The sequence below is a fragment of the Mastigoproctus giganteus genome, chromosome 13 (assembly GCF_048544385.1).
Source record: "Mastigoproctus giganteus isolate SK-2022 chromosome 13, ASM4854438v1, whole genome shotgun sequence".
Classification (NCBI taxonomy): Eukaryota; Metazoa; Arthropoda; class Arachnida; order Uropygi; family Thelyphonidae; genus Mastigoproctus; species Mastigoproctus giganteus.
In genome coordinates, this window is record NC_143587.1 from 174,220,653 (window position 1) to 174,241,125 (window position 20,473).

General features: G+C 39.8%; 1 protein-coding gene across 1 annotated transcript in view; it reads right to left on the bottom strand.

The window, feature by feature from the left end:
- The window catches only part of prel (preli-like), a 101,144-nt gene extending 81,296 nt beyond the window's left edge, over window positions 1–19,848 (bottom strand). Inside the window, exon 1 of the mRNA XM_090388114.1 lies at window positions 19,766–19,848. The gene's annotated coding sequence lies outside the window, so the exon portion shown is untranslated. The remainder of the gene's footprint in view (window positions 1–19,765) is intronic.
- Between the last annotated feature and the right edge of the window lie 625 nt (window positions 19,849–20,473).

Consider the following 20,473-nt stretch of genomic DNA (forward strand, 5'->3'; position numbering starts at 1 on the left):
TCACACCAAACTGACTCGACACTGCACTGTCCAGCAATGTTGACTGGCTTCACTTCCTTGGATTTTATGTATTTCTTAACTAATAGCATAACCCTTCCTCCCTTCCTACCCTGTCTATTCTTTCTGTAGACATTGTACTCCCCAAATTCCAGTTCTGCATTCCTTATATCTGTGTGACACCACGTGTCTGAAATCGCCACAATATCTGCCTTTGATGGTTTGAGCAATAACTCAAATTCATCAAATTTATTTACTAAACTCCTAGCATTGGTGTACACGCAAGTATACCTGCACCTGTTTCTATTCTTAGCTACCCTAACACAACCCATGTGTTTACTTGTACCGCAATGGCTCCCAGCAGTCTCTGAAATACCATGCATCTTGTTTTCCAGGCTTCTGCTCATTCTAATAGAAGCAGTGCAAGAATCTCTTTCACCTCTGCCAGTGGCTACTGTCAATCTATTGGTCTTTGTCTCCCCCCAAGCTAGCAGTTTTCCGACCCACCTAACACTGCCTCGATAGCATCAGCAAATATTCTTGCACCCTTTCTATTTAAGTGTATCCCATCCCTGTAGAAGCAGTCTCTCCTGTTAGCAAGTACAGACCAGGCTGAAAAAAATTCTACCCCTTGAGCCTTGCACAATCCTTCCAGGGCCGAATTAATCGACAGGGCTCTCATCATATACTCCCTCCTATCGTGTCTTTGCAGAATTGCAGACACTTTCAAATTCAACCCTAATTCACGGCTTTTTTTCAACAGTGACTAGATGAGTCGTGACAAATTTTATAACCTGAAAGATTTGGCTCAATGTACTTCTATGAAATTTAATGAAAATACTAATGATGTGAAGTTCAACTTCAATGGCATTACTATCTTTAAAGTAGAAAAGTAGCATTTAGACTCTTTCTTTAAAAAAAAAAATCATACAAACAGGACAATTATAAGTCAGTTAATATTAGAGATTAAAACAATAAAATCTTTGGACTCATTCGTAGATTTTGAATTGAAAAAAGCCTACAAGAGTTCCATTCTGATTTCTAAAAAGAAGCAGATTTTATATTTGTTGAACAACACAATTCCCAAATGTCATGCCAGTTTTTATAAGTCTAAAAGTTGATTTATGGAAGAATTAAATTTTCTAAGAATGACTAAATTCTTCCAAATTTTTGCTTGTTTGTACACCAATAATTTTGTACAAACTTCTTGTTTTTATTTATGCTTTACCACAATTACGTTCTCAAAGATTAAAATGTAGTTCATAAATGTTCCTGAGTTTATGAATATAAACCAAGTTCTTGTTTAATGTTTTTTTTTCTCTTCATCCTAATTAACTTTCAATCTTTAGGAGACTCAAGTCACAAATTCAGTGTTTGTTGGTGCAATAGTGGCAAAACCCAAAAGAGGAAATTCAATTTTTGAAATTCCAGTTACCCATAAGGGAATGTTGATCAAGCCAGAGTAATTTTGAGTGCCACTGTGTATGATGAGATGAAACACAATATATTTCAACAATCATAAAATTTTTTCATTTCTAAAGAAACTAATTTTAAAAACCAAATTTTTTTCATTGATTATCTTAGAACTGCAATTTTTGAGTTATGCCACAAGGCTTTACCCTGAGCACTGAGGCATAACTGAGTGATATAATCAGATTCCTTTACTAGAAATTCTTAATACAAGATAAATTGTTACTGGTTAGCATTAGCAAATGCACATGATACAAGAAAGCAAGCTTTCTTGTCTAGTATCAGACAAAAAAAAAAAAAAAAAAAACCTCATTTCACCCACCCACTTGCTCCAAATGCTTGTGTAGTTCTGCCTTGAATTTATTTAAGCTATCAACTTCTACAACGACACATGGAAATTTGTTCCAGCAATCAACCACCCGCTGGTTAAAGGCAAATTTCCGCACATCTATCCTACAACTCTTTCTTCAATTAGAATTCATGCCCTCTCAGATGATTATTCTGAGCAAGAGCAAGAATCCCATCAGCACTTCGCACGCTCAAACCATTCAAGGCTTTATTAGCATTAGCACACGCATACGATGCAAGAAAGCAAGCTTATGCAGCATCAGCAAAAAAAAAAAAAAAAAAAAAAACACTTCCATTTCGCCCCTCCGCTCGTTCGAAATACCTGTCCAGCTGAACCTTAAATTTATTTAGGCTATCAACTTCCACAACAAGGGATGGAAGTCTGTTCCACCAACCAACTACCCGCTGGCTAAAGGCAAATTTCCGCACATCTATCCTAAATCTGTCTTTCCTCAATCTGAATTTATGCCCTCTCAGGTGATTATTCTGAACAGGAGGAAGAATCCCATCGGCATTGAGCATGCTCAAACCATTCACAGCTTTATACAACTCTATCAGATCACGCCAGACACTGTAATTTGCAAAACTCAAGCCTTTCTTCATAAAAATATACACCTCAATAAGATAACCTCGCAGGTGCCTAGTCTCCAGACAAAAAATTTGCAAAACTTAAGACTTTCTTTGTAAGAGCAACCCTTTGTTCCATTCACTAATCTTGTTGCCGTTCTCTCTCTACTCGTTCCAGCAGCTCTACATCCTTTTTGAAATGAGGCCTCCAGAACTGTATACAGTACTCAAGGTGTGGCCTGACCTTTGCCTTATACAAGGGAATAATCACCTCCTTATCCCTGCTAGAAAAATTCCTGTATATCATTTTCAAGACACCATGAGCTACTCTTCCAGCCCATCTGCACTGCTCAGAGAACTTCATATCTGCCTGCACAATTATCCCCAGGTCCTTTTCATTCTCTACCAATCTCAGTGTAGTATCACAGAGATGATACGTTGCTCTGGGGGATGCTGTTTCCCATACGTATTACTTTAAATTTGTCAAGGTTAAACTTCATTTGCCACCTCTCAGCCCATCTGCTCAACCTTTCCAGATCCTGTTGCAGCAGCATAGCGTCAGTAGTGTCCTTAAAACCGTGCCAACCTTTGTATCGTCTGCAAACTTGGACATTAAGCTTGATATACTGTAATACCATCATCAATATTATTTATAAACACAGAAAACAACAACGGACCCAAAACCGAACCCTGAGGGACTCCACTGATAACATTAGTCCACGATGAGCAGTGTTCATTGCTTACCACTCTGTCTTCTCCCCTTCAACCACCCCTTTATCCATAGCAGCAGTTTGCCTCCAATGCCACACTGCTCCAATTTGTGCAGCAGTCTTCCTTGTGCAACAGTATCAAAAGCCTTTCTAAGATCCAAGTAGAGTCAGTCCTCGTATAACATGTGTTTACACTACACGAATTCGATCATACACAATTTATAAATAGGGGACGATATCTTATATAACACGAACCGAATTCACTTAAGCACGATTCGCCTTTGTGTTTACAAGAAATGGTAGTCGAACGAGGAATCACCCCAACGGATTATAACTTTATATCAGTGAAGGGGAAACACATTTCACCATAATAACGTAAAAACCAATACAATTCCAGCTATCGGTATAATCGCAAATGCAATTAGATCGAGTTTACTACCAGTTTATAACAGATTCTCCTAGCAGAAACACAACTGTAAATTGTTTTTGTTTTATGGTAGTAACCCCTAGAAATGTGCTTTAGTAAAATGTGAGGTGTTAATAGTGTATCTCTGCCTTTACGGTGTTGTTTATTCAGTTGCTACAGGCGCGCCGCTTAGTTTGTGTATCAAGTGTGCTTCCTCGTTTTGTAATTGTGCTTCATTCCCTAAAAATTAGTAAAATACTAAAAAGGTGTGAAAAGGAAGTGTCCTGGTGAAGACACTCCAGATTCAGAGAGAAAAAGAAAAGCAATATCGATAAACAGAGGCGGACTGGGTCAAAAATTCTTACCCCAGAAAATTTATAGTGGCCTCATACTGGTGTTTATGGCCAAAATCACAACGGCCTCTGGCCCACCCGGGGTTTCCCCGGTAAGTCTTATGGCCAGTCCGCCTCTGTCGATAGAGAAAAAATATGAAATTGTGAAACGCTTTGAGCGAAATGAAAGACCATGTGATATTGCACATGCTACAGACCTAAATGAGGCAACGGCGAGAATTATAAAGAATGCAGAGAAAACAAAAACAACTTTCATAGCAGGAACAATTCAAATTGCAATTAAAGTCCATTAGATCAAAACACAAAGAATTGGAAGAGATAGAACGGCTATCATCTGTTTGGATAGAAAACCAAATAAAAAACAAGTTTGCTTACAATAGAAGCAAAAGTATGATTGATGATGAACGTCATGGCGAGATCCAATATTCCTTACATTTCGAGGGTACAGCTCTAAAACGGTGTTCGCAGGCCGGCCGCTAGTCAGTACACCGGACCGAACCTATTGGTAACTTTCTAGGAGGCTTCCGAATCAGCTAGTGTATTATAATCTTCCTACCTCTACTCTGCCAGATAGTGACTGGAGGGAGTCTGAGTAGTGTGTGTGTGTGCGGGGAGCATTGTCGAGGCCATTCTTACCACGTGTATGCCATATCCAAAAATTTCATTACTTCATACAGCATGTCCCACCCACTTTTTCTTACTATTGAATACACGATGAATTGTCAAACTAATAGAGCAAGCTTATCTGCGGAAAGATCTAAACCTCCCAAGCACTTCCTAATTCATTTCACAAATATACGTGATCTCAATTCTAATCTCAACGATGTCCATTTCCACTTGCAGTCTGCCAAACCCCATGTACTTTTTCTAACAGAATCTCAGTTATCTGTTGATTCAACTACTACTCATCTCAGATGCCCAAATTGTACGCTGTATGATTCCTTTCGCCTCAAAGGTGGTACTTGTGCATATGTCCGTTCTGATATTCCCTGTCAGAGACTTGGCAATTTGGAATCTCCTCTCTTTGATCTTCTCTGGCTTAAAATCTCTTACCTCATTGTGTCAAATTCATCTATTGTTTCTACCGTTCTCCCAACTCCACCAATCACTTGGAGCTCTTTGACTTCCTCTCTATGCAACTTTCTCCAGTTCAACTTTCCTAACAGTGAAATAATTTTCCTTGGTGATTTTAATGTTCACAACTCCAGCTCGCTTCCGTTTTCTAGTCACACCAACCGAGCAGGTCGAGATGCTGAGCCTTTTGCAATTACTAATGACCTAGCACAGATTGTTCATTTACCTACAAGAATACCGGCCAATCCTAATCATACAGCCAATACGCTTGATCTTTTTCTCACAAACAACCCTTCTAAGTACGTGGTCGAAGTGAGAGGTCCTTTAGGCACTTCAGATCACAACTTGGTGATTGTCTCTTCTCCAATGGAACCTTTATCTCATGGCTATTCCCAACCTCGTGTTGTTTGGCATTACAACAATGCAAATTGGGATGTCCGGCAAGACTTCTTTTCTTCTTTTCCTTTGTCGGATTACTGTTTCAAAACTTCTGATGTCAACGTTTGCTCAGATCGTGTCAGTGAAATTATTCTTGCAGGAATGGAATCCTTTATCCCACACTCCACTTTAAAATCTCGTCCTTTATCTAAACCTTTGTTTTCCAATAAATGTGCTAAGGCTGTTCAAGAGAATTATGTTGCATATCGTAATTTGCTTGTTTCTAATTCTTCAGTTTCATTTTCTGCCTACACCAAAGCTCACAACAATTGTAAAGCAGTTATTAATCAGTCCAAACTAGATTTTGAACAGGCTAAGAGTAGAAAACTTGCTTCTTGCCCTAATGGTAGCCGAGCATTCTGGTCTCTTGCCAAAGCTATTGGCCGCAACGTTTGCCCATTTCTGCTCCCACCTCTGTCCAAACCAGATGGTTCTGTTGTCACTTCAGCCAAGGATAAAGCTGACCTGCTAGCATCCCATTTTTCTTCCAGCTGATGTATTAATGATCTTGGTAAAACACCTCCCACCATTCCCAACACGCTCCATTCAATGCCTCCTGTAATTTTCGGTCAAAATGATATCAGAAGGATTTTGATGAATCTTGATGCTAAGAAAGCTCCAGGTCCTGATGGTATTTCTCCACTTGTTTTCAAAACATGTGCTACTGAACTTACTCCTATTCTTTGCCGCCTTTTTTCACTTTCTTATTCCAAAGGTGTTTTTCCTTCTGCTTGGAAATTTGCTCATATCCAGCCAGTTCCAAAAAAGGGTGACAAATCCCTCCCATCCAATTATCATCCCATTGCAATTACTTCTACTCTTTCTAAAGTAATGGAGAAATCAATTAACCGCCAACTCTTAAACTACCTAGAAACCTTCATTCTGATCAACGATCGCCAGTATGGATTCCGTCAGTGTCGATCCACTGGTGATATTCTGGCTTATGTTACCCATTTATGGACTAATTCAATGGAAAGGTTCGGAGAAATACAAGTAGTTGCTCTTGACATCTCAAAGGCTTTTGATCGTGTTTGGCATAAAGGTCTTCTAAACAAGCTTCCATCTTATGGTTTGCCAACTGTTTTTAGTAATTGGTTATCTAGTTTTCTCTCTGATTGCTCACTGAGGGTGATGGTAGATGGCTCTCTGTCTTCTAACTTCTCCACTAATGCCGGTGTCCCCCAAGATTCAGTTCTTTCCCCCACTCTTTTCCTCTTGTATATTAATGACCTTCTTCCATTGACTAGAATTCCTATGCATAGTTTTGCCGATGATAGCACATTGCATTCCACTTTCATTTTGAAAAACCTTGTCCTGCTCAATCAGCTTCAACTTCTCGAAAATCTGCTACCAATTCCTTAAATGCCTTTCTTCAGGTAATTCTCCAGTGGCGCAAAGACAACTTAGTTGACTTCAACCCTTCTAAAACTCAGTCTTGTCTTATATCTCGCAAAAAGGATTCTTCTGCTCCTCTACTTATCTTTGGTGACACTGCGATTTCTAGGCAAAATGATATATCTCTTTTTGAATTACCGACTTCTAATCTCTCTTGGTATAAGCACATTACAAATATTGCTTCCTCTGCATCTAAAAAACTTGGTTTTCTCTTTTGCTCTCGGTGTTACTTTTCTTCCAAACAGCTGTTCACTCTGTACAAATCACATATCCGCCCTACCATGGAATATTGTTCCCACATCTGGGGTGGTGCCCCCAAAACCTCTCTCAGGCTTCATGATTCCATTCAGAAGAGGACAGTTAGGTTAATTAATGATTCATCTCTAACAGTCTCTCCACTCGCTTTCTCATAAACGTACTGTTTCTGCTGCATGCCTCTTCTACAGATACTTCCATGGGCACTGTTCTTCTGAATTGGCTTCTATAATTCCCGCTCACTGTTTCAAAACAGTCTGAACACGTGCCACCACCAGCCAACATACATTTACTATCCAACTTCAAACCCACTTTTTATCTTCCTCATTTATTCATTCAACTGCCGCTTTCTGGAACAACCTTCCTTCATACGTATTTCCTGAAAATACAATCTACAGGAGTTCAAGTCCAATGTCAACGAATATCTTCTTTCGTCTTCTCAACCTCCAACCCAAGCACAGTACTAAGTACTATAGGTTCTAATACCTCTTGTGTTTGGGGTTCACATATAAAAAAAAAAAAAAAAAAAAAAAAAAGCATTAGAAATATTTTATTACGTAATAGTCGTAATAAAATTTCTAATATATGATATCGGTGTTTAGGTACACCATAGATAACTCTTAAGAAACTATAAAGTAGTTGTTGGCAGCATCATTGGCTCTTTCTCATATTGTGCTCTGCCTTCACGACGAGTTGCCATGATATTGCACTACCTTGAATAAGTAACGCTTCACTGATAGAGAAGACTATTGTTACTTATTCTCAGTTGAGTACCACCACCCAGACAGCACTGTTTCATGGCTATTGGCCAATCATCAGTGGGTGGGCAGGTACCCTGGTATTGCAGACATGACGACCCAGTTGTGAAGTTAATCACACAATATGAGAGATGCCAATAGGTGTAGATGTCAATATTTAAAATAAATAAATGCACAAGGCATAATACTTTAAGAGTTTGGTATCTATATATGATATTGGTGTTTAGATACACCATAGATAACTCTTAAGGTGGAAGTGATTCTTGCACTGCTTCTATTGAAATGAGCAGAAGCCTGAAAAACAAGATGCAGGATATTTCAGAGACTGCTGGGAGTCATTGCGGTACAAGTAAACACATGGGTTGTGTTAGGGTAGCTAAGAATAGAAACAGGTGCATGTATACCTGCGTGTACACCAATGCTAGGAGTTTGGTAAATAAACTTGATGAATTTGAGGTATTGCTCAAAACATCAAAGGCAGATATTGTTGGGATATCAGAGACGTGGTGCCACACAGATATAAGTAATGCGGAACTGGAATTTGGGGAATACAATGCGTATAGAAAGGATAGACAGGACAGGAGGGGAGGAGGGGTTATGCTATTAATTAAGAAACACATAAGGTCCAAGGAAGTGAAGCCAGTCGACATCGCTGGACAGGGCAGTGTCGAGTCAGTTTGGTGTGACATAAGCATAGGGAAATCAAAATTGAGAGTAGGAGTGTGCTATAGGCCTAATGCCTCTGATGAGTATAATAAGATATTGTACAGGGAAATAGACTGGGCCAGTAAATCAGAGAGTCTTATAATGGGGGATTTTAATTTCCCAGATATTGAATGGAATTTGTGGGTTGGTCACTCACACACTAGCAAGGCTTTTGTGGATTTATTGGATGATTGTTTTCTACATCAGCATGTTCGTGAGGCAAAAAGAGGGAGCAATACTCTTGATCTGATTACCAGTAGTGATTCTTCATGCATTAAGAATCTGCAGATAAATGAACCACTAGGTGGCAGTGATCACAGTGTGTTGAAGTGGGATTTACTCAAGGAGGTAACTACCATCAGAGGTAAAGGGAAGGGTTTTTGTTTTCGTAAAGGCGACTATGATGGTCTGAGACAGTATTTAAATTCTATACGGTGGAACCAACTGATGATGTTACCAACAGCGAACTCAAAATGGGAAGCATTCAAGGAACTAATCTTGGAGGCTACCAGGCTTTACATACCAACTAAGAAATATTGTTCAAGGTTTAGGCCTAAATGGTTGTCAGATGAACTAATGAGGCATGTGGCAGAGAAGAAAAATGCATGGGATACATACAAATTAATGGGTGACATGGAAGCCTATGACAGATATAAGCTGATCTGTAACCAAGTCACAAAGGAGATTAGGCAGGCAAAGGCAGACTACGAAAAATCCTTGGCAAAGGATGCAAAGAAAAACAGAAAAGAGTTCTTTACATATTTAAACTCGAGAAGGAAAGGGATGAATCAGATTGGTCCACTGGATATTGATGGTTCAACAGTTGAGGATCCTGCTCAGGTGGCTAACAATCTAAACGAGTATTTTGCATCTACATTCACGCATGAGGAGTTATTCAGGAAGGAGAATGATGTAGGTAAAGTAAACATTGGCAGTGAGCTGGATGATTTTGTAATAACTGAGAGGAAAGTGGAGGAGAGATTGTTGAGGATAAACATAAAAAAGGCACCTGGGGTGCATGGGATCTATCCAGTTATATTAAAGGAGGCAGCAAAGGAAGTAAGCAAACCCCTAGCCATAATTATGAGAGCTTCTTTGGACTCAGGGGAGGTACCCATAGACTGGAGATGTGCAAATGTAACCCCAATTCACAAAGGAGGATCAAAGGCTGACACAAGTAATTATAGACCTGTTAGTTTAACTTCTGTTCCAGGTAAGTTAATGGAGGCACTGGTTAAAGAAGCACTGCAGGATCATCTAGACAAGAATTCAGTTATAGCTCAGACACAGCATGGTTTTGTTAAGGGCAGGTCTTGCCTGACCAATTTGATTGGATACTATGATGTAGTCACAAAAGAACTGGATGCAGGGAATAACTTTGATATTATATATTTGGATCTTAGAAAGGCTTTTGATACTGTTGCACATGGAAGACTGCTGCACAAATTGGAGCAGTGTGGCATTGGAGGCAAATTGCTGCTATGGATAAGGCAATGGTTGAGTGGCAGAAGACAGAGAGTGGTAATCAATGGACACTGCTCAACATGGACTAATGTTATTAGTGGAGTTCCTCAGGGTTCAGTGTTGGGTCCGTTGTTGTTTTCGGTGTTTATGAATGATATTGATGATGGGATATCAAGTTTAATGTCCAAGTTTGCAGATGATACAAAGGTTGGCAGGGTTGTTAAGGACACTACTGACGCTATGCTGCTGCAACAGGATCTGGAAAGGTTGAATAGATGGGCTGAGAGGTGGCAAATGAAGTTTAACATTGACAAATATAAAGTACTACATATGGGAAACAGTAACCCCAGAGCAACGTATCAACTCTGCGGTACTACACTGACAGTGGTGGAGAATGAAAAGGACCTGGGGGTAATTGTGCAGGCAGATATGAAGTTCTCTGAGCAGTGCAGACGAGCTGCAAGAGTAGTTCATGGTGTCTTGTCAATGATATACAGGAATTTTTCTAACAGGGATAAGGAGGTGATTATTCCCTTGTATAAGGCAATGGTTAGGCCACATCTTGAGTACTGTATACAGGTCTGGAGGCCTCATTTCAAGAAGGATGTAGAGCTGCTGGGACGGGTACAGAGAAGGGCAACAAGATTAGTGAATGGAACAAAGGGTTGCTCTTATGAAGAAAGGCTTAAGTTTTGCAAATTACAGAGTCTGGAGACTAGGCACCGGCGAGGTGATCTGATAGAGGTGTATAAGGCTTTGAATGGTTTGAGCATGCTCAATGCCAATGGGATTCTTCATCTTGCTCAGAATAATCACCTCAGAGGGCATAAATTCAAATTGAGGAAGGATGGATGTCGGATAGATGTGCAGAAATTTGCCTTTGGCCAGCGTGTGGTTGGTTGGTGGAACCGACTTCCATCACTTGTTGTTGAAGTTGATAGCCTAAACAAATTTAAGGCTCAACTGGACAGGTATTTCGAATGAACGGAGGGGTGAAATGGGAGTGGGTTTTTTTTTTTTTTTTTTTTTTGGCTGATGCTGAATAAGCTTGCTTTCTTGCATCATATGCCTCTACTAATGCTAATGCTAATGAAACTATAAAGTAGTTGTTGGCGGCATCATTTGCTCTTTCTCATATTGTGCTCTGCCTTCACGACGAGTTGCCATGATATTGCACTACCTCGAATAAGTAACGCTTCACTGATAGAGAAGACTATTGTTACTTATTCTCAGTTGAGTACCACCACCCAGGTGGTGGTACTCAACTGAGAATTTTAAATTAGGTGTAGTTGAGTACCACCACCCAGGTGGTGGTACTCAACTACACCTAATTTAAAATTATGTCAATATGTCAATGTCAATATGTAGATGTCAATATTTAAATATTGACATCTACACCTATTGGCATCTCTCATATTGTGTGATTAACTTCACAACTGGGTCGTCATGTCTGCAATAGCAGGGTACCTGCCCACCCACTGATGATTGGCCAATAGCCATGAAACAGTACTGTCTGGGTGGTGGTACTCAACTGAGAATAAGTAACAATAGTCTTCTCTATCAGTGAAGCGTTACTTATTCGAGGTAGTGCAATATCATGGCAACTCGTCGTGAAGGCAGAGCACAATATGAGAAAGAGCAAATGATGCCGCCAACAACTACAGGCATACCTCGAATAACGAATAGGATGCATTCCACGAAATTACTTCGTTAAGCGAAACTTCGTTTTCAGAGGTAAAAATACTATGGCCAGAATAGGGATACGTTCGTACGTAAAGAAAATGAAAAGCTTTTTTTTCGAACAAAGAAAAGTTTTATTAAATAAACATTCAACTTACATACAAAGTGAAATCACATTTTAAAATATGAGTCTAAAGTTGATTGCTTATGCTTTTTTTCTCTTTCATTTAACAATTGCCTATACGGAGTTATTGCATTTAACACTGATCGCTTAACAATAAAACTTCTTCCTAAATCAGGATCATTTTCACTAAAAAAATTTAAACGTTTTCAATGTCATTTAAGCAGCTTTTTAAATCTTTGTTTGTTAACACTTTTTCGGCAGGAACTTCTTTAACTTCGTCTTCATTATCTTTGTCTTCATTGCTAACAAGGTTTTCTAAATCTACCACTGAAAAACCATCATCTTCTGCATTCAATAAATTTCTAACATCCTCTTCATCGACATTTTCGAAACCTATTGATTGAGCCATCTGGATAACTTCATTTCTAATTTCTTGGATGCTATTTTCTTCTTCTAGTACAACTTCTGACCATATTTTGCGCCAAACTCCATTTAAGCATTTCTTAGTGACTTCTTTCCAAGAACTATCAATGTTTTCAATTGCCTTTTTAATGGTGTAGTTTTTCCAAAACGTTTTAACTCTCATTTCCTCTTTATCCTCTAGTTCAGTTAAATTGCTTAATGTTCGACGCAGATAATAAGCTTTAAATGATGCTATCACTCCCTGATCCAATGGTTGAATCAGAGAAGTTGTGTTTGCTGGAAGAAACACAACTTTGACAGGAATGCATGTGTCCAACGTGTTAAGATCAGTAGGATGTCCCGGAGCATTGGCTAACAACAAAAGAGCTTTTTCTTCAAAGTTGTTTTTTTGACAATACCGTTTTACTTCAGGACAAAAGTGGTTAACAAACCAATCAGTAAATAACTCCTTGGTAACCCACGCCTTTCTATTTGTTTTCCATATTACAGGTAAATTCATTTTTATGTTACCTTTTAACGCCCTCGGATTTTCTGAATGGTAAACTAATAACAATTTTAATTTATAATTGCCAGAGGCATTTGATCGAAAGAGTAACATTAAACGGTCTTTAGCTGCTTTGAACCCAGCAGCAGGTTTTTCTTCAATAGAAATGAAACCTTTTGTTGGCAGCCGTTTCCAGAACAAACCGCTTTCGTCAACACTGAACACCAAATTTGGTGGAAAATTTTCACGTTCAATTATTTCCTTTAGTTTTTCTGAAAACTTATTTGCGGCTTCTCCTGTTAATTTTACACCATGAACCCTGGCCCGTTTTTTAAATTTCTCGAACCAACCACGAGAAGCCCAAAAGGTTTCCGTAATTTCGTCAGTTTGTTTAGATTTCAGGTGATTAAACTGGAATATTTTTTTTATGTTAAATGAGGCTTGAAATTGCGGACTTCGTTATATCGAAGCTTCGTTATCAGAGGTAACGTTAACCGAGGTATGCCTGTACTTTATAGTTTCTTAAAAGTTATCTATGGTGTATCTAAACACCGATATCATATATAGATACCAAACTCTTAAAGTATTATGTCTTGTGCATTTATTTATTTTAAAATTTCTAAGTATTTTATTACAATATTGTGTTTGGTAATATTTTGGTTACAAATGCGTGTTCAATCTTGGGTGGTCAGCACCTAACCCTATTTTACCCATAGGGACTGTTGTTTTTATTGCACGAGGGTTTCTAGGTAAACAATTATCCTGCTATACGAGGACTGACTGTATATAATATCAAAGTTATTCCCTGCATCCAGCTCTTTTGTGATTGCATTATATATCCAATCAAATTGGTCAGGCAAGACTTCCCCTTAACAAAACCATGCTGTGTCCGAACTATAACTGAAGTCTTGTCTAGATGATCCTGCAGTACTTCTTTAACCAGTGCCTCCATTAATTTTCCAGGAACAGAAGTTAAACTCTATAATTACTTGTGTCAGCCTTTGATCCTCCTTTGTGAATTGGGGTCACATTTGCACATCTCCAGTCTATGGGTACCTCCCCTGAGTCCAAGGAAGCTCTCATAATTATGGCTAAGGGTTTGCTTACTTTCTTTGCTGCCTACTTTAATATAACTGGGTAGATCCCATCCTTGTGTTTATCTTCAACAATTTCTCCTTCACTTTACTCTCAGTTATTACAAGATTATCTAGCTTACTGCCAGAGTTGAATACACCTCTGCATTCCCCTCGCTGAATAACTCCTCATGTGTGAATGTTGATGCAAAATATTCATTTAGTTTGTCAGCTACCTGAGCAGGATTATCAACAGTTGAACCATCGATATCAAGTGGACCAACCTGATTCGTCCCGTTCCTTCTAGAGCTTACATAAGTAAAGAACTCTTTGCTGTTTTTCTTTGCAGCCTTTGCCAAATATTTCTCGTAATCTGCCTTTGCCTGCCTAACCTCCTTTGTCACTTGGTTACAGACCAGCTTACATCTATCATAGGCTTCCATGTCACCCATTGATTTATATGTATCACATGCATTTTTCTTCTCTGCAATGTGTCTCATTAGTTCATCTGACATCCACTTAGGCCTAAACCTTGAACAATATTTCTTAGTTGGTATGTAAAGCCTAGTGGCTTTCAAGACAAATTCCCTGAATGCTTCCCATTTTGAATTTGCTGTTGGTAACATCATCAGTTGGTCCCACTGTATAGAATTTAAATATTGTCTCAGACCATCATAGTCGCCTTTACGAAAGCAATAACCCTTCCACTTACCCCTGATGGTAGTTACCTCTTTGAGTAAATCCCACTTCAGCACACTGTGATCACTGCCACCTAGTGGTTCCTTTATCTGCAGATTCTTGACGCATGAAGAATCACTACTGATAATCAAATCAAGAATATTACTCCCTCTAGTTGCCTCCCGAACATGCTGATGTAGAAAACAATCATCCCATAAATCCACAAAAGACTTGCTAGTGTGTGAGTGCCCAACCCACAAATTCCAGTTAATATCTGGGAAATTAAAATCCCCAATTATAAGACTCTGATTTACTGGCCCAATATTTCCCTGTGGAATTTCCCATTATAAACATCAGAGTCATTAGGCCTATAGCATTAGCATTAGTAGAGGCATTTGATGCAAGAAAGCAAGCTTATGCAGCATCAGCCAACAAAAAAAAAAAAAAAAAATCCACTTCACCCCTCTGTTCGTTCAAAATACCTGTCCAGCTGAGCCTTAAACTTATTTAGGCTATCAACCTCCACCACAAGGGATGGAAGTCTGTTCCACCAACCAACCACCCACTGGCTAAAGGCAAATTTCCGCACGTCTATCCTACATCTGTCTTTCCTCAGTTTGAATTTATGCCCTCTCAGGTGATTTTTCTTAGAGGAAGAATCCCATCAGCACTGAGCATGCTTAAAACATTCAAGGCTTTATACACCTCTATCAGATCACCTCGCTGGTGCCTAGTCTCCAGACACTGTAATTTGCAAAACTTAAGCCTTTCTTCGTAAGAGCACCCCTTTGTTCCATTCACTAATCTTGTTGCTCTTCTCTGTACTCGTTCCAGCAGCTCTACATCCTTCTTGAAATGAGGTCTCCAGACCTGTATACAGTACTCTAGGTGTGGCCTGACCATCGCCTTATACAAGGGAATAATCACCTCCTTATCCCTGCTGGAAAAATTCCTGTATATCATTGACAATACTCCATGAGCTACTCTTGCAGCCCGTCTGCACTGCTCAGAGAACTTCATATCTGCCTGCACAACCACCCCCAAGTCCCTTTCATTCTCTACCACTGTCAGTGTAGTACCACAGAGTTGATACGTTGCTCTGGGGTTGCTGTTTCCCATGTGTAGTACTTTACATTTATCAATGTTAAACTTCATTTGCCACCTCTCAGCCCATCTGCTCAACCTTTCCAGATCCTGTTGCAGCAGCATAGTGTCAGTAGTGTCCTTGACAACCCTGCCAACCTTTGTATCGTCTGCAAACTTGGACATTAAGCCCGATATACCATCATCAATATCATTTATAAATACAGAAAACAATAATGGACCCAACATTGAGCCCTGAGGGACTCCACTAATAACATCAGTCCACGATGAGCAGTGTCCATTGATTACCACTCTCTGTCTTCTCCCCCTCAACCACCCCTTTATCCATAGCAGCAATTTGCCTCCAATGTCACACTGCTCCAATTTGTGTAGCAGTCTTCCATGTGCAACAGTATCAAAAGCCTTTCTAAGATCCAAGTATATAATATCAAAGTTATTCCCTGCATCCAGTTCTTTTGTGACTGCATCATAGTATCCAATCAAGTTGGTCAGGCAAGACTTCCCCTTAACAAAACCATGCTGTGTCTGAGCTATAACTGAAGTCTTGTCTAAATGATCCTGCAGTGCTTCTTTAACCAGTGCCTCCATTAATTTTCCTGGAACAGAAGTTAAGCTCACAGGTCTATAATTACTTGTGTCAGCCTTTGATCCTCCTTTGTGAATTGGGGTCACATTTGCACATTTCCTGTCTATGGGTACCTCCCCTGAGTCCAAGGAAGCTCTCATAATTATGGCTAAGGGTTTGCTTACTTCCTTTGCTGCCTCCTTTAATATAACTGGATAGATCCCATCCATCCCGGGTGCCTTTCTTGTGTTTATCTTCAACAGTTTCTCCTCCACTTTACTCCCAGTTATTTCAAGATTCTGTAGCTTACTGCTAGAGTTGAATACACCTCTGGCATTCCCCTCGCTGAATAACTCCTCATGTGTGAATGTCGATGCAAAATATTCATTTAGTTTGTTAGCTACCTGAGCAGGATCATCAACACTTGACCCACCAATATCAAGTGGACCAATCTGATTCATCCCCTTCCATCTAGAGTTTACATAAGTAAAGAACTCTTTGCTGTTTTTCTTTGCATCCCTTGCCAAGGATTTCTCGTAATCTGCCTTCGCCTGCCTAACCTCCTTTGTAACTTGGTTGCATATCAACTTGTATGTATCATAGGCTTCTGTGTCATGTGTTAATTTGTATGTATCCCATGCATTTTTCTTCTCTGCCATATGCCTCATTAGTTCATCTGACATCCATTTTGGTCTAAACCTTGAACAATATTTCTTAGTTGGTATGTAAAGCCTAGTAGCTTCCAAGATAAGTTCTTTGAATGCTTCCCATTTTGAATTTGCTGTTGGTAACATCATCAGTTGGTCCCACTGTATAGAATTTAAATACTGTCTCTGTCCATCGTAGTCGCCTTTACGGAAGCAATAAACCTTCCCTTTACCCCTAATGGTAGTTACCTCTTTGAGTAAATCCCACTTCAGCACACTGTGATCACTGCCACCTAGTGGTTCATTTATCTGCAGATTCTTAATGCATGAAGAATCACTGCTGATAATCAAATCAAGAGTATTACTCCCTCTAGTTGCCTCACGAACACGCTGATGTAGAAAACAATCATCCAATAAATCCACAAAAGCCCTGCTAGTGTGTGAGTAACCAGCCCCCAAATTCCAGTCAATATCTGGGAAATTAAAATCTCCCATTATAAGACACTCTGATTTACTGGCCCACTCTATTTCCCTGTACAGTTCCTTATTATACTCATCAGAGTCATTAGGCCTATAGCACACTCCTACTCTCAATTTTGATCTCCCAATGTTTATGTCACACCAAACTGACTCCACACTGCACTGTCCAGCGATGTCGACTGGCTTCACTTCCTTGGTTTTTATGTGTTTCTTAACTAATAGCATAACCCCTCCCCCCTTCCTATCCTGTCTATCCTTTCTGTAGACGTTGTACTCCCCAAATTGCAGTTCTGCATCCCTTATATCTGTGTGACACCACGCTGCTCCTCTCAATTTTGATCTCCCAATGCTTATGTCACACCAAACTGACTCGACACTGCACTGTCCAGTAATGTCGACTAGCTTCACTTCCTTGGATTTTATGTGTTTCTTAACTAATAGCATAACCCCTCCTCCCTTCCTATCTTTAGACATTGTACTCCCAAAACTGCAGTTCTGCATTCCTTATATCTGTGTGAGACCACATCTCTGATTTCCCAACAATATCCGCCATTGATGCTTTGAGCAATACCTCATATCCATCAAATTTATTTACCAAACTCATAGCATTGGTGTACAAGCAAGTATACATGCACCTGTTCCTATTCATAGCTACCCTAACACAACCCATGTGTTTACTTGTACCACAATGACTCTCAGCAATCTCTGAAACATGTATCTTGTTTTCCAGGCTTCTGCTCATTCCAATAGAAGCAGGGCAAGAATCACTTTCACCTTTGCCAGTGGCTACTGTTAATCTATAAGTCCTTCTATCCCCACAAGCTAGCAGTTTTCCGACCCACCGCCTCAATAGCATCAGCAAATATTCTTGCACCCTTTCTATTTAAGTGTATCCAATCCCTGTAGAAGCAGTCTCTGCTGTTAAGTATAGACCAAGCTGAAAAAAAAAATTCTACCCCTTGAACTTTGCACAATCTGTCCTTTGCCAAGGATTTCCTGTAGTAGTAGTAGTAGTAGTAGTAGTAGTAGTGGCACGTGATGCAAGAAAGCAAGTGTAGGAGCTTATGCAGCATCAGCCAAAAAAAAAAAAAAATCACACCATTCCCTCCAAATGCCTGTCCAGTTCCTCCTTAAATTTATTTAACCTATCAACTTCCACAACGACAGATGGAAGTTTGTTCCAGCAATTAACCACCCGGTGGCTAAAGGCAAATTTCCGCACATCTATTCTACATCTGTCCTTTCTTAATTTGAATTTATGTCCCCGTAGGTTCGTAATCTGAAAAAGTGGAAGGATCCCATCAGAATTCAGCGTGCTCAACCCATTCAAGGCCTTACAGACCTCAATCAGATCACCGCGCAGGTGCCTAGTCTCCAGCCACTGCAACTTGCAGAACTTAAGCCTCTCTTGGTAAGAGGATCCCTTCATTCCCCTCACCAATCGTGTAGCTCTTCTCTGTACACGCTCAAGCAAATCTACATCCTTCCAAAAATGAGGCCTCCAGACCTGTACGCAGTACTCAAGGCGTGGCCTGACCATTGCCTTATACAGAGGGACAATCACCTCCATTTCCCTGCTAGCAAAATTCCTATATATCATTGACAAAACCCCATGACCTGCCCTAGCAGCCTGTCTGCATTGCTCAGAAAACTTCATATCTGACTGCACAATTACTCCCAGGTCTTTTTCATTTTCTACCACCTTACGTGTAGTACCACACAGTTGGTACGTTTCGCTGGGGTTACTTCTACCCATATGCAGTACTTTGCGTTTGTCAAGGTTAAACTTCAGTTGCCACTTCTTAGCCCATCTGCCCAAATTATCTAGATCCTGTTGCAGTAGCACACTGCCATGACTGTCATTAATAACCCTGCCAACCTTTGTGTCATCTGCAAACTTCGACATTAAACTTCATTAAACTTCTGACAGGCAAAGGCAGATTCGACCGTAATCTGCCTTTGCCTGCCTAACCTCCCTTGGTTACAGACCAGTTTATATCTTTCATTGGCTTCCGTGTCACCTGTTAATATTGATGTATTCCATGCATTTTTCTTCTCTGCCACATATCTCATCATTTCATCTGACATCCAGTTAAGAAGCATTGCTTTCTCTTGTTGCCTCTCTAACCTTATGGTCTCGAGAGCAGTCATCCAGCAAATAATGAAATGTTTTGCAACTGAGAAAGTGGCAAAACCCACGAGTGCGAAAATCCAATGTTCCAAAACACAAGTTCCAGTATGCAGAACAGTAACGGCACCACCCACCTAAACAATAATGCATACTAATTTGCTAGATAGTTCTCTATTTGACTATATAATTGTTTGTTATACTCGTCAGGTATTTGTTATAACTATATGGTATTTGTTATATGTACCAAAAATACTAAATTTCAGTTCTGTTTTTTGAAAGATGTGCAGTACAACAATTTGATATACTCCCAAATGCTGACGTGCAAGGTGTCTGAAAAAAAAGCAAAATTCACAAAAAAAAAAAAAAATACAACCTCGCCGAATTAATTCAAAATCAAGCAATTCCTTATTGAAGAATATTTATAAGTGAAACTTACAAATGCCAACCAAAACCAGCACACAACACATCCACCTGAGAACATTTCATAAATAAATCATACAATGTGGAAAAACGTTTACAACTGCGCCACATGGCGATAAACTGCAATTCGTCTTTTGTCGCTCACTAAATGCATCATTGGTTTGTTGAAGATTTTTAGGAGAAACAGCGATTTAGGATATATTCCTGCGTACATAATATATCTGTAAATTTCTAGCGTTTTATGGACGATTTAAGCAATGTGCAACAAAGTATACGGAATATGTAGGAAATTTGCTAGCAGGTATAAGGATCTGATTATTCCATCATTTAAGGCAATGGTCAGACCGCATCTTTATCAAATTATTATATTAGGGTTTCCCGGAATTGACTACATAAACCCATATTGGTGTCTTTAAATTACGTGTGCTCTCTGGTAGATCTGCCTATTTTGCTGGACGAAAAAACCCTATGTTTTTTTTTTTTGGGGGGGGGGGCGGGAACCTTGCTATCTACGTCTGAGACCGACTCACACAGCCAGGGAGTGAAAGAAGCCCATTAAAGTTCCTCGCGTCATCGACAGGATTCGAACAACGGCCTTTTCCACCCGGGAAGGAAGGTGACGATACCACTGTGCTTCCCGCGCAGAAAGCATACAGCGCTGGAAGGCTCATGTTAGGAATCATATGGGAAGGAGGCGGCAAAGCAACTAAGCAAACCCTTAGCC